Below are 12,279 nucleotides of genomic sequence, written 5' to 3' on the forward strand. Positions count from 1 at the left end.
ATATTGAATAATTTAAGGCACTTAGGCCCGTATTTATATTTGTTGTTGCGCCGCATTTGCGTCACTTGTTGACGCAAAAGCCGCGCAAACTTGCAAATTCCAATTGTAATTTGTAAGTTTGCGCCGTTTTGGCGTCAAAAAGCTGCGCAAATGTGGTGCAAAAAAATTATAAATACGGGCCGCAGTGGTCCCTTGGACCACTGCCTGTTTTGTACAGGATTATTTTGGTACACTCGGAAAGGTGATGGGTTACAATGGGGACCCCTTACAGCTAGCAAGTGGGTTACCATCCACTTCAAGTGGATGATAACTGCGACTCACTTAGCAACCACAAACTCCATTGCAAATGGACTTGCATACCACTGTCAGTTGCAAATAGGACTGGAAAAAGCCTTCATATTTAGGATTAGGAATAAAATCTCCCATATATTTTCATGATCACCTAATACATTTCGGAATAGGAAACAGATGTTTGCAACTCACACACAATAATTATGAGTTTATCAACTTGTACACAGTTTGGCACATCTGGCCCTAGGTTCTGACTCACGACACAAAAGGTGTCAAGTAAGTGTGAGATACTGGTTGCTACAGTCCAAGGTAGCCTGTTTCACATTAACATCCCAGTCGTTGAGGGTGGTGTGGGAAGAACAACCACCAATCCCATGTGAAATGCACACCCAGGAGTGTATTGAACGTTCACCAAGTATGTGCCTTCACACACAAGACCTATGAATGGCTAGCAACACGTTGGACTTAGGCAAACATTGTGACATCCATGGACCACACATGTCACAATGATATGACTTTTGCCAACATGACATACTATCAGTGAGGCATGTTTTACTACACACACAGAGGAGGTGGAACACCCATTCTCATGATTCAACAGAACACATAGGCCATTGCACTCAAGTCACACACACTCCTAGTTCAGCTTGTGTAAGTACATGCCCCCGGAAGATCCAACCTACAGTGTGCACAGTCCATCCCCAACTAGGAAGATGCACTTTTCATCACAGCCATGTGCCTAAGCTATATGGGAGAATGTCAGTCTGATATGCAGACTCAGTTCATGTCAAGTCCCCGACCAAGTCTTACTTTGACCAGTGTATTCTAAGTAACTCATCCCATTCCCCATTGCGGCCCAACTGTAATGTCCTACAGCCCCTCAATCTCAGAGATGGCTAGGTGTTGCTTAACAGAAACATAAGTCCAATTTGATATCACACTAACACGACAATGGCAATGAACGGCCAGCGCATCACATCATGATTTCTCTTGAACACACAGTAGTCCATTTTGCGTCATTGGCAAATAAATATATCAAATAGCACTCAGGCAACACTCACTGTAGGTATCGGGGTCGTAGAAGTGTGCCACCTCTCCCACGGTGTAAGGCTCTGGTCCACCTGTAAAGCATGACAGGAAGAATGTACTCAGACTGGGTGGACTGACAAAATAATTCTGTTACAATGACACTGTGAGAATATGACATGGTAATGATACACTTTCACACATGCTCATACTGCATGGATGAGTTTGTATTCAACATTAACATTGGATGATTCTCCTGCTACAGTTACACACCCTACTACACACATGCAGTGGCCAGGACAGTCAGGTGTCGTCCAAGTTTACTCACAATAATTATGCCCCGACAATATTGTTATCCAAACATCTCAGCATGTGCATTCCAGAGAGACATCCAGACACTTGTTCCATGAGGACTGCATGACCACTCACAGTCAAACAGCCTATGTGGACATGTTCAACACACAGCAACCACACACACATGTGACATATCTGTGGAAAACATATCTGACTTCATGTGACGTGTATAAAACACACATGTATATCATCATCATGGGATTCAAATCAGATTTCGAGCGATGGGGTCTACATATGTAGGTATGTTGTTTCGTCATGACTTACTCATTGCCCATTATGACATGTAGAGTACAAATAGAGCCATTAACGTGTTGCTTGTCTGACACAAATGCTACACTACATTACATACAGCTACAGCCATCTGGTATGTGTAGAACAACTGAGCCATCTGACTGCTAGCATAGGTCTTCATACACATTGTGCAACACGTACACATTAGGGCACATATGTAAACATTAGTAAGGCAGCATTTGCATCATTGCATCACGCAGAGATGGGCCACACCTGCCAAATACAGATATATGTATTAAGTTTCTGCTGTTTGAGGGAGAAAAAGTGTAGCCAATTTGGGGATATCAATATATTGACAAGGGCCTAGGTTTCCCTAGCATTACACATAGGCAGCTCCTTATCTAGCAGATTGGGTAACATTCATCACATGTTCACACACAGATTACTATCATGTCCATGTAATTGATTGCTACTCACCAACATGGCCACCAATCCTGACTCCCAGGTGGTCCAGCAGGTCCTGTTCCCTCGTGATCAGATCGGCCCAGCGGTGTTTCAACTGATGGACATTCCGCATGCTCCCATGGACCCGGACCATGTGATGGCGCACCTTCTCCCAGCGAATTTTCCGGGCCTCCGTGTGATACCCCTGTATCACACGGCCCCCAGCCTCCAGCATCAGCGGGAGGAAATGGCACACTAGCCAGATAAATCCCCCCAATTAATCTTCGCCCATCCTGGACAGGCGAGGCCTCCCTGACATTATGACTGATGACTAACAGAAAAAATAAAGTAGGAAATGGGGAAAGGTAGAGGTGTGAAGTTAAGAAAAGGAGAAAATAGCCCAACTAACCCCAATAACTACCCTACCCACAACAGACTCCCACAGACAATACAAACAAATACAGGAATGGACAAAACTAGACTTAACAGACTGAGACAATGATACACAACAATATTAGACTGAACAAAGTACAAAAGACAAGCTACACAGGACAACAAAGCAGTAATTCACAGGACAACACTCTTCACTGAACCACACAGTCTAGAAAAATCTGAGACTGCAAAGTGAAAGTGAAAGTCAACTTCCAATACAGATTTGGCAAACAGGATATCCTATTACATCACTTCCTGCATAAAATGGCCGCCGTTTTTTAATCCCGGTTTGCGTCGTATTTTCACGCATACATAATTTCGCGTCATTTTTTATGACGCATAATATTGCACATGCTGCTGAGTGTAAAAATATGATATGAATATTAAGATTCATTTACTGTACGAGATGTACTTAAATATGTGCATGTTGCGTCATTTTTTCTGACGCATACATGATGGGCGTCATATTTTATCCACCTACAGGAGTGCTAATGCTGCTGAGTGAAAAAATATGATATGAATATTAAGATTCATTTACTGTACGAGATGTACGAAAATATGTGCATGTTGCGTCATTTTTTCCGACGCATACATGATGGGCGTCATATTTTTGAAACGTACAGGAATGCACATGCTGCTGAGTCAAATCTGAAATATGATGTAACTTATATTTTGCTGTCTAAATCTGTGAAATTTTTGTATACATTCAGATTTGACTCTGCATTCTGTGCACTCATGTACGTGACCAAAATATGACACCCATGCTGTATGCGTAGAATTATGATCAAATCTTTTTGTTACGTCTTCATGTTTTTAACTTGGGGAAGGTGATTTGTCAGGGTCAAACGGGGCAATGTGATACACATTTGTGTTTGGATATGCCACATGTCCATTGTTGTATGTATGGCAGGCATTCACACAGTAATGGTGTGGATACGTTACATAATGTCTTTTCCATATTTGTCAACATATTTGTGGCAATTGCTGATGGCTGTTTGGAAATGATGGATGGGATACCATGATGTATTCCTTCTCCAAATTTGGTCCACACTTATGATGGTGATGCTTTTATCTGGAGTCCTAACAGGGAGTGCAATGGTCACTTACAGTTATTATGGGGCTAACCATGTCCTAGCCTCATTTTGTGTTTGTGCTTTGTGTTCTACTCTTGACATGTAGGCCACACATGTACCTTATGCATGTGTTTGGCTCACAAGTACAGGATTTGTGTATGTTTGTGGGACCGTAGAAGTGGACTTAGGCCCCCAGCACCCTAGGATTTGACCATCCTGATTAGTTACAGTATCCATGGCTTGGCTTAATATTTTATGGGAAACCTGCAGCAGCAGGCTAATGTAAGGCCATATGGTATGTATGACTGTTGACCATTCATTCATCTCATTAGCCCATTAGAAGTTTGCAGTAATGATGATTTTGAGCTGACATGCCTACCATTTCCCAATGACTATGTTTGGAAGACTCTGAGCGTTCCTGATGTTCTGGGGAATATTCTTTAGTGGGTGTCTGTGTCCCTTTCTGCATTAACTGGTTAAGTGGCATGTCACATTCTTCCTGCTAGGTTCAAACTGGGACCCGACTGTGATGGTCTACTTTCAATAATTTGGTTGATTGTATGACATATGTGTACATGTGTGTTGGTATGTGGATCCACTATCACCTGTCTGGGTGTATGTTGTCACTGTGACATCCAGGTCTCCTCCTGAGTTAGTGGCAGCTAATGTTGTCCCAATTGTGTTTTGCTCATATCACCCACTGGAGAGAAGCCATTGATGACATGGTGACGTACACATGGATGGTCCCACCCTGTCTCTGACCACATGTGATGTGACTTTCACATGATCTACTTTTTTTGTCTGGGTGCAAGACTGTCTCAGGTGTTTTGATGTAGCATGTGGATTTGCCACATTTGTACTCATGTGGGCCTCTGTGTATGGCAATGTATCATGTCACATCCTACCCTCTGTGCATACAATTGAAATGTTCTTTTTTGTTGTGATGATTGTTATGGCATTGTTGGTCAAGGAGACCACATTCTTCGTCAGCATTTTATAAGTAAAGGTGCTCAGTAATGCATGGACCAAAGCATGATGTGGTGTTTGATATCTGTGTTTATTTACAATAGTGTAATACAGGTGATTATTATACATTAAGCAAAAAAATTATTTACAAGCTGCTGGCGCCTACGCTGTCCTGCTGCCGTGTTGGGTTGTCCCCCCTCCTGTTGCGGCCCAGCATCCTCCTCTTCGTCATCCTCAGGCATGCCTGGGTCCAGTTCAAGGAGGGGAATGTTCCTCTGGACACATATATTGTGCAATATGGCACAAGTGAGGATGATTTTGCACACCATCTCTGGGGAATAGAGTAGGCTCCCGCCAGTGATGTCAAGGCAGCGGAACCTAGACTTTAGGATCCCAAAGGTCCTCTCCACAATGCTGCGGGTCCTCTTGTGGGCGTCATTGTATGCCCGCTCTGCAGCAGTGATTGGGTTCCCGAATGGTGTCATCACCCAAGGCTGGATGCCATACCCCTGATCAGCTGAAAGAGAAAGAGAATGGATTGAATTAGATGTAGGAGGCAGTGTTGTACGGATCTTTGATGGCTGTAGTTGTCTTGTGTTGTCTGTGACTCTTTTGTGTACTAATGTTCCAACCTATGGTTGTTGTTGAAAAGTTTGCTTTGATATATTTTCCCTTGGCTGAGCAAGTGTTTGTTGGCTAACCGTTTGTCAGAAGGACTGTTTTTGTTGTTGCAGTAGAGTGTTCCCTCCCTAGCATTGTGACTAGTGATACAGTTGTCTGTGTGTCCTCACTGGGGGTGTGATGTTAGTTCCATGCCGAGTTAAAACGTGAAAGTGTATTTGACACCTTCATGTGTATGAGCCCAGGCCATCCCATACCTTTTGACTTATGCATTGTATTAGTGTACAGGTTATTTTGAGACTTCCAATCTGTAAAGTGACATTTGGCCAACCACACTCATTGATGTCTTCACATTAGGCTGTGGATTAAATTCCAATGTGTGACAGGTTAAATGTTGACTTCTGACACATGGCTAGTGATGTGAGTACCTCAGTGTGTTCCTGGCTAGCTGTTGCTATTGTGGTGTATGTGTTGTTTGTCCTAGAGGGTTTGTGTGCGGTGTGTGTATGGGTTTGTTTTTTGTCCTTACCAACAAGTAGTCCATTGCCATAGCGTCCATCCTGGAAGTGTTGGTTGATGGTGGAGTGACGGAAGATGAATGCGTCATGTACACTCCCAGGATATTTGGCCACGATGTTGGTGATCAGTCCTTGGTGATCGACTATGGCCTGGACGTTGATTGAATGTGTGTGCTTCCTGTTGCGGTAGAGGTGTTCTGAATCAGCAGGTGGCACAAGGCGTACGTGTGTGCAGTCGATTGCACCAAGGACGTGCGGGAAGCCACTGATGGCGTAGAACCCCTGTTTAATTTCCTGCTGCTTCTGCAGTGTGTTAGGGAAGCAGATGTGGCGGGGTGTCAGGCGAATGATGGCATCCAGGACTTTAGGCAGGAATGCAGAGAATGATGGTTGGGATATTCCACCAACCAGGGCACCAGTTGTCTGAAAGGAGCCACTTGCCAGCAGGTGTAGTACGGCAAGCAGCTTTGTTTCAGTTGGGATAGTGCGGGGTGTCACTAAAGTGGGGGCCAACTGTTGTTCGATATTTGCCAGCAGCTGCTGAATGGCCTGCCAGTTCAACCGGTACCTCTGGATGATGTCCCGTTCCCTGAGGCCATGCAGGGTTGTTCTTGGGCGGAATATCCTGTCCTGCCTTCTGCGCTGTCTTTGGGGTCCCTGCTGTTGTTGTTGTAGCTGCTGTTGTTGCTGCAGGGCTCTGCGTCTACGTGCACGTTGAAGAAAAAGCACCTCCATAGCTCCCTGTTGCTGCTCTGCTGCTCTGTTGTTTGTTCTGTGTGTTCTGCTTAAGTACAGGTGTGTTTGCCCCATTTTAACGCCTGCCCTGACCCAGGCGTTAAAATTTCACGCTATTCGTGCTTTGCGTCATTTTTTTGCGCCGCCTACGGCACGGGAGTCATTTTTGCCCGGAAGCATAAATACGACGCACCGCTGTATGCGTGGGTTTTTGGACGGGAACGCCTACCCTGCATGTCATTAACGCAGGGCGGGGTGCCGCTTCCAAAAACTCACGCACATAGCGCCATTCCCCTTGTGCGCCGCATCGGGCGTCAGGGTATAAATATGGGGCATCGTTTGCGCTGAATGTGCGTAAAAAATTTTGACGCACATTCGGCGCAACCGGAGTATAAATATGGCCCTGTATTTTGTAGGTTTGCGCCGTTTTGCGTCAAAAAGCGGCGCAAATGCGGCACTAAAAAAAGTATAAATACGGGCCTGGATTCTTCAACAAATTAGAATAATAGAACCATCTATGCTTTTGTACAAGACAAAATGCAGAGTGGTCCTGACCCTCAATGCCCTCTAGTATTGAGCTCCTTTGAACTTCTCTGTGTGTATTTATTTCTTTAGTGGGAGGCATAGAGTGGTGGGATCTCCAGGCTAAATCTCAGGCCCTCTCCACCCAACCAAGTTTTTCAGATCCCCTGATTAGAATTAGAAGATTTTTCACGTGATTTACCATTATGAAGGGACTGCCCAGTTTTTCTAAAAGGGGCACATTGATGTCCTAGATGAAAAAACCTAATATTTCGTTGATGCCTGTGATTCCCAGCTGGGGTTTGAGGTCAGACTGCAGAAGTAAGTAGCTAGCAAAAGGGCGATACACTTTTGCCTCTATCAAGGAATGCCTTAGTTTGTGCCTTCCAAATGCATGTCAACAACTCTCTGAGGTGAGAGGTTCTGCAGCCCTCTTTGAGGCTAGAGGAGGAAGGGGACTATAGCACAGCTTTTTTTAACCAATATGGGAAACTAGCATGCAAAACAGACCTGTAGTGCGCGGCAAGGAATCAAGGAAGAGTTTAGGAGGTAGTAGCACCTGCGAAAAAGTTGTAGTGCAGCATGAGAGCTATAAATGTGACTAATAGTATGATGAAGAGTTCCATAGTAGTTTAAACAGGATCAAATACTGAAGGTACATGGACTTTGGGAAACACGTTGCAATAAGGAATTTGCAAAGGCAAAGTCAAGTTCATAGAAAACATGTTGCTGTGCACCAGGTAAAAAAAAAACAAGACTGTGCGTTGGAGTGACCTATCAAAAATGCACAACGCTGGGCAATGCAGTCCTGTAAGAAATCCCTGAGACATCTTTAAACTATATGGCGAGACATGTGCAAAGCTTTTGAACAGGCTCAAATGCTACAGTTTGGCATTTGCAACCGTTACAATGTTTTTTTTTTATGTACTAATTCCATTTTAGGAATCAAAAAAGTTTTTTCCAGCTCGAAAAATGGGACTGAGAGTGGATACCAATTTAGTATCTTGAAGGAGACAGTTGTAGGCATCTATTGCAAATACCGAATCATATGTATCAATGATGCATGGACAAAACCAGGTTATAAAACATTGATTTTTTCACCAATGCCTGATGGGGGTGGAATGTGTTGCAGCACCACAGAATCAATCAATCAATCACTGCATTTCTAAAGCGCGCTACATACCCGTGAGGGTCTCAAGGCGCTGGGGGGGGCCGCTTCTGATTGAAGAGCCAGGTCTTGAGAAGTCTTCTGAAGGCCAGCAGGTCCTGAGTCTGTCGTAGGTTGGTAGGGAGAGTGTTCCAGGTCTTGGCGGCGAAGTAGGAGAAGGATCTGCCACCGGTGGTGGTTTTCCGGATACGGGGAATTGTGGCGAGTGCGAGGTTGGCTGAGCGGAGGCTTCATGTGGGGGTGTGGAAGCTGAGTCGGTTGTTGAGGTATGTAGGTCCGGTGTTGTGTAGTGCTTTGTGTGCGTGGGTGAGGAGTTTGAAGGTGATCCTCTTGTCGACGGGGAGCCAGTGCAGGCTTCTTAGGTGGGGTGTGATGTGGCTGCGTCGGGGAACGTCGAGGATTAGTCGTGCCGAGACGTTATGGATTCGTTGTAGTCATCTCAGGAGCTTGGTTGTTGTTCCTGACTAGAGAGCGTTCCCGTAGTCGAGTCTGCTGGTGATGAGGGCCTGGGTGACGGTTTTCCTTGTGTCAGGGGGAATCCATTTGAAGATCCTGCGGAGCATCCGCAGGGTGTTGAAGCAGGACGCGGAGACGGCGTTGACTTGCCTGGTCATGGAGAGGGTGGAGTCGAGGATGACCCCCAGGTTGCGAGCGTGGTCTGTGGGTTCTGGGCCTGTGCCTAGCGATGTGGGCCACCAAGAGTCGTCCCAGACGGATGGAGTGGGTTCGAGAATGAGGACCTCCATTTTGTCTGAGTTCAGCTTCAGTCTGCTGTCCTTCATCCAGTCGGCTACGGCCTTCATTCCTCTGTGGAGGTTGGCTTTGGTGGTGTGGGGGTCTTCGTTGAGGGATATGATCAGTTGGGTGTCGTCGGCGCAGGAGATGATATTGAGGTTATGTTGTCATGCGACGTGGGCGAGCGGTGCCATGTAGATATTGAACAGTGTCGGGCTGAGGGAGGATCCCTGTGGGACGCCGCCCATGATCTCGGTGGTTTTTGAGCAGAAGGGTGGGAGGCGGACGATCTGGGTTCTGCCGGAGAGGAAGGATGTGGTCCAGGCCAGGGCCTTCTCTTGGATTCCGGCATCATGGAGGCGTGCTGATAGGGTGCGGTGGCAGACTGTGTCAAAGGCTGCTGATAGGTCCAGGAGGATGAGGGCGGCTGTTTCTCCTTTGTCCATCAGGATCCTGATGTCGTCAGTGGCGGCGACGAGGGCGGTCTCAGTGCTGTGGTTGCTGCGGAAGCCGGATTGGGAAGGGTCCAGGATGTTGTTGTCTTCGAGGTAGCGGGTTAGCTGTTTGTTGACAATCTTCTCTGTCACTTTTGCCGGGAATGGGAGCAGGGAGATGGGCCGGACATTCCTGAGGTCTTTGGGGTCCGCCTTGGGCTTCTTCAGAAGGGTGTTGATCTCGGCTAGCTTCCAGCTTTCCGGGAAGGTTGCTGTCTCGAAGGAACTGTTGATTGTTTTCCGGAGGTGGGGCGCGATGGTTGTGCTGGCTTTGTTGAGGACGTGGTGAGGGCAGGAGTCGGATGGGGATCCGGAGTGGATGGAGTTCATGGTTGTGATGGTGTCTTCGTCGCTGACGTAGGACCAGGCAGTCAGGCGGCTGGTGCGTGTGGTGGTCGCAGGGGTGGTGGTCTTCGTGGTGGGTGCGGGGGTGTCGGAGTTGAAGCTGTTGTGGATGTTGGTGATCTTGTGGGGAAAGAAGGTGGCCAGGGAGTCGCACAGGTCTTGTGATGGTGGGATGTCGTTGGTGTTGGAGCTGGGGTTGGAGAGTTCTTTCACGATGCTGAAGAGTTCTTTGGTGTTGTGTGCGTTGTTGTCTAAGCGGTCCTTGAAGGCAGTCCTCTTGGCGGTCCTGATGAGTTGGTGGTGTCTGCGGGTGGCGCTCTTGTGGGCTGCGTAGCTGTCTGGTGTTCGGTCATGGAGCCATTTCTTCTCCAGTTTCTGACAGGTGCGCTTGGAGATCCAGAGGTCTTCGTGAACCAGGCAGCTTTCTTGTTGGTGTGGTTGGTTTTGGAGGTTTTGGTAAGGGGCGAGGGTGTCGTCGCAGTCGTTGATCCACTGTTTGAGGTTAGTCGCGGCGGTGTCTGGGTCGGTGGGGTCGGCGGGTGGTCTCAGGGCAAGGTTGGTAGTCAGTTGGTCTTTGGTGACCTTGCCCCAGCAGCGGCGTGGTAGCTGTTGGGTGCGGTGGTGTGTGGTGGATTTCCTGAAGGTGAAGTGGACGCATCTGTGGTCGGTCCAGTCTGGTTCGGTGGTGTGGCTGAAGGACACATGTGGGCTTGTGGAGAAGATGGGGTCCAGCGTGTGTCCAGCGGCGTGGGTGTTGTCACGAGCTGTTTGAGTCCGAGGTTGGCGAGGTTGTCGATCAGGGCGGTGGAGTTAGCGTTGTTGTTGTTCTCGAGGTGGAAGTTCAGGTCCCCGAGGACGATGTAGTCCGTGGAGGCGAGGGCGTGGGTGCTGACGAGGTCGGCGATGGTGTCGCTGAACTGTGGTCGGGGTCCGGGCGGTCTGTAGACAAGTGTTTCTCTGAGGGTGGTGTTGGGGTTGGTGTGGATCTGGAAGTGCATGTGCTCGGCGGTGGTGAAGGTGTCGTCGGTGTTGGTCGAGACTTGGAGGGTGTCCTTGTGGATGATGGCGATTCCCCCTCCCACTCCGTTGGTGCAGTCTCTGCGGGAGATCTTGTAGCCCTGTGGGACGGCTATGGCGATGTCTGGTGCTGAGGTGGCGTTCAGCCAGATCTCTGTCAGGAAGGCGACGTCGGGGATGGTTGTGTCTAGGAGGTCCCAGAGTTTGATGGCGTGCATATGAGCGGAGCGGGTGTTGAGGAGGATGCAGTGGAGGTGGTTGGGTTCTCTGTTTGGTGGTTTGGTGGGCTGGATGCTGGTGAATCTGCAGTTCCCGCAGGCGAAGGGCCCTTGGGTGCTCTTTGGGGTGGCCGGGTAGCAGGGGTGGTCTTGTCCAGTGTTGAGTGCGTGGAGGGTGCTGGAGTCGTAGTGCAGTCTGGCATTGCGGGGGGTGCGGGGACCAGGGGTCCTGGCACTGGGCGCGGTCCAGGCGCAGACGGGTGCAGACGGGCTTGCCTTTGGCCCGCCAGCGGACAGAAGGTAAAAGGGGGCGGGGCTGCAGGGGACCAGTGGCGGGAAGCGTGGGCGGGAGGCACAGAGGGCAGTGGCGCAAAAGGGAGCGCCTAGCAGAGAGACAAAAATGAGAGAAAAAAAGCAAAAGCATAATGCCAAAATATAAACAACAATTTGGGAGAAAGAAAGATTAGCAGTACAACCAACAGTCACCCGGGGCGGCGAACCCTCGGCAGCAGCTGGAGTGAGACGCGGGCCCCCAGGAGGAGCCGTGTGGCGTGGGGAGCGACCCGAGGTCAGGTCACACTCACTGCCGCTCGGCGACCTCCATAAGAGGTGAAGTGGGAGAGAGGAGCAGCTGGGAGGCCGGAGCGGGGCGGCCAATGGGCGAGGGCATGGGAGACAGAAGGTAAAAGTGGGCAGGCTGCAGGGGAGCAGCGGCGGGAAGCAGGGGTGAGGGGGCACAGAGGGCAGTGGCGCAAAAGGGAGCGCCTAGCAGAGAGACAAAAATGAGAGACAAAAAGCAAAAGCAGAATGCCAAAATATAAACAACAAGTTACAAGACAATTTGGGAGAAAAAAAGATTAGCAGTACAACCAACAGTCACCAGTGGTGGTGAACCCTCGGCAGCAGCGGGAGTGAGACACGGGCACCCAGGAGGAGCTGTGCGGCGTGGGGAATGACCTGAGGTCAGGTCCTAGCTATTATTTAAACTGAATAGTGGATTCTGTGGTAGCGGTCAATGGATCAACACGGCATAGAATTGAGGGGATGTCATCAGAGAGAAATGTAAGCAACAACAATAATAATATAAAC

This window comes from Pleurodeles waltl, chromosome 8, assembly GCF_031143425.1.
Source record: "Pleurodeles waltl isolate 20211129_DDA chromosome 8, aPleWal1.hap1.20221129, whole genome shotgun sequence".
NCBI lineage: Eukaryota > Metazoa > Chordata > Amphibia > Caudata > Salamandridae > Pleurodeles > Pleurodeles waltl.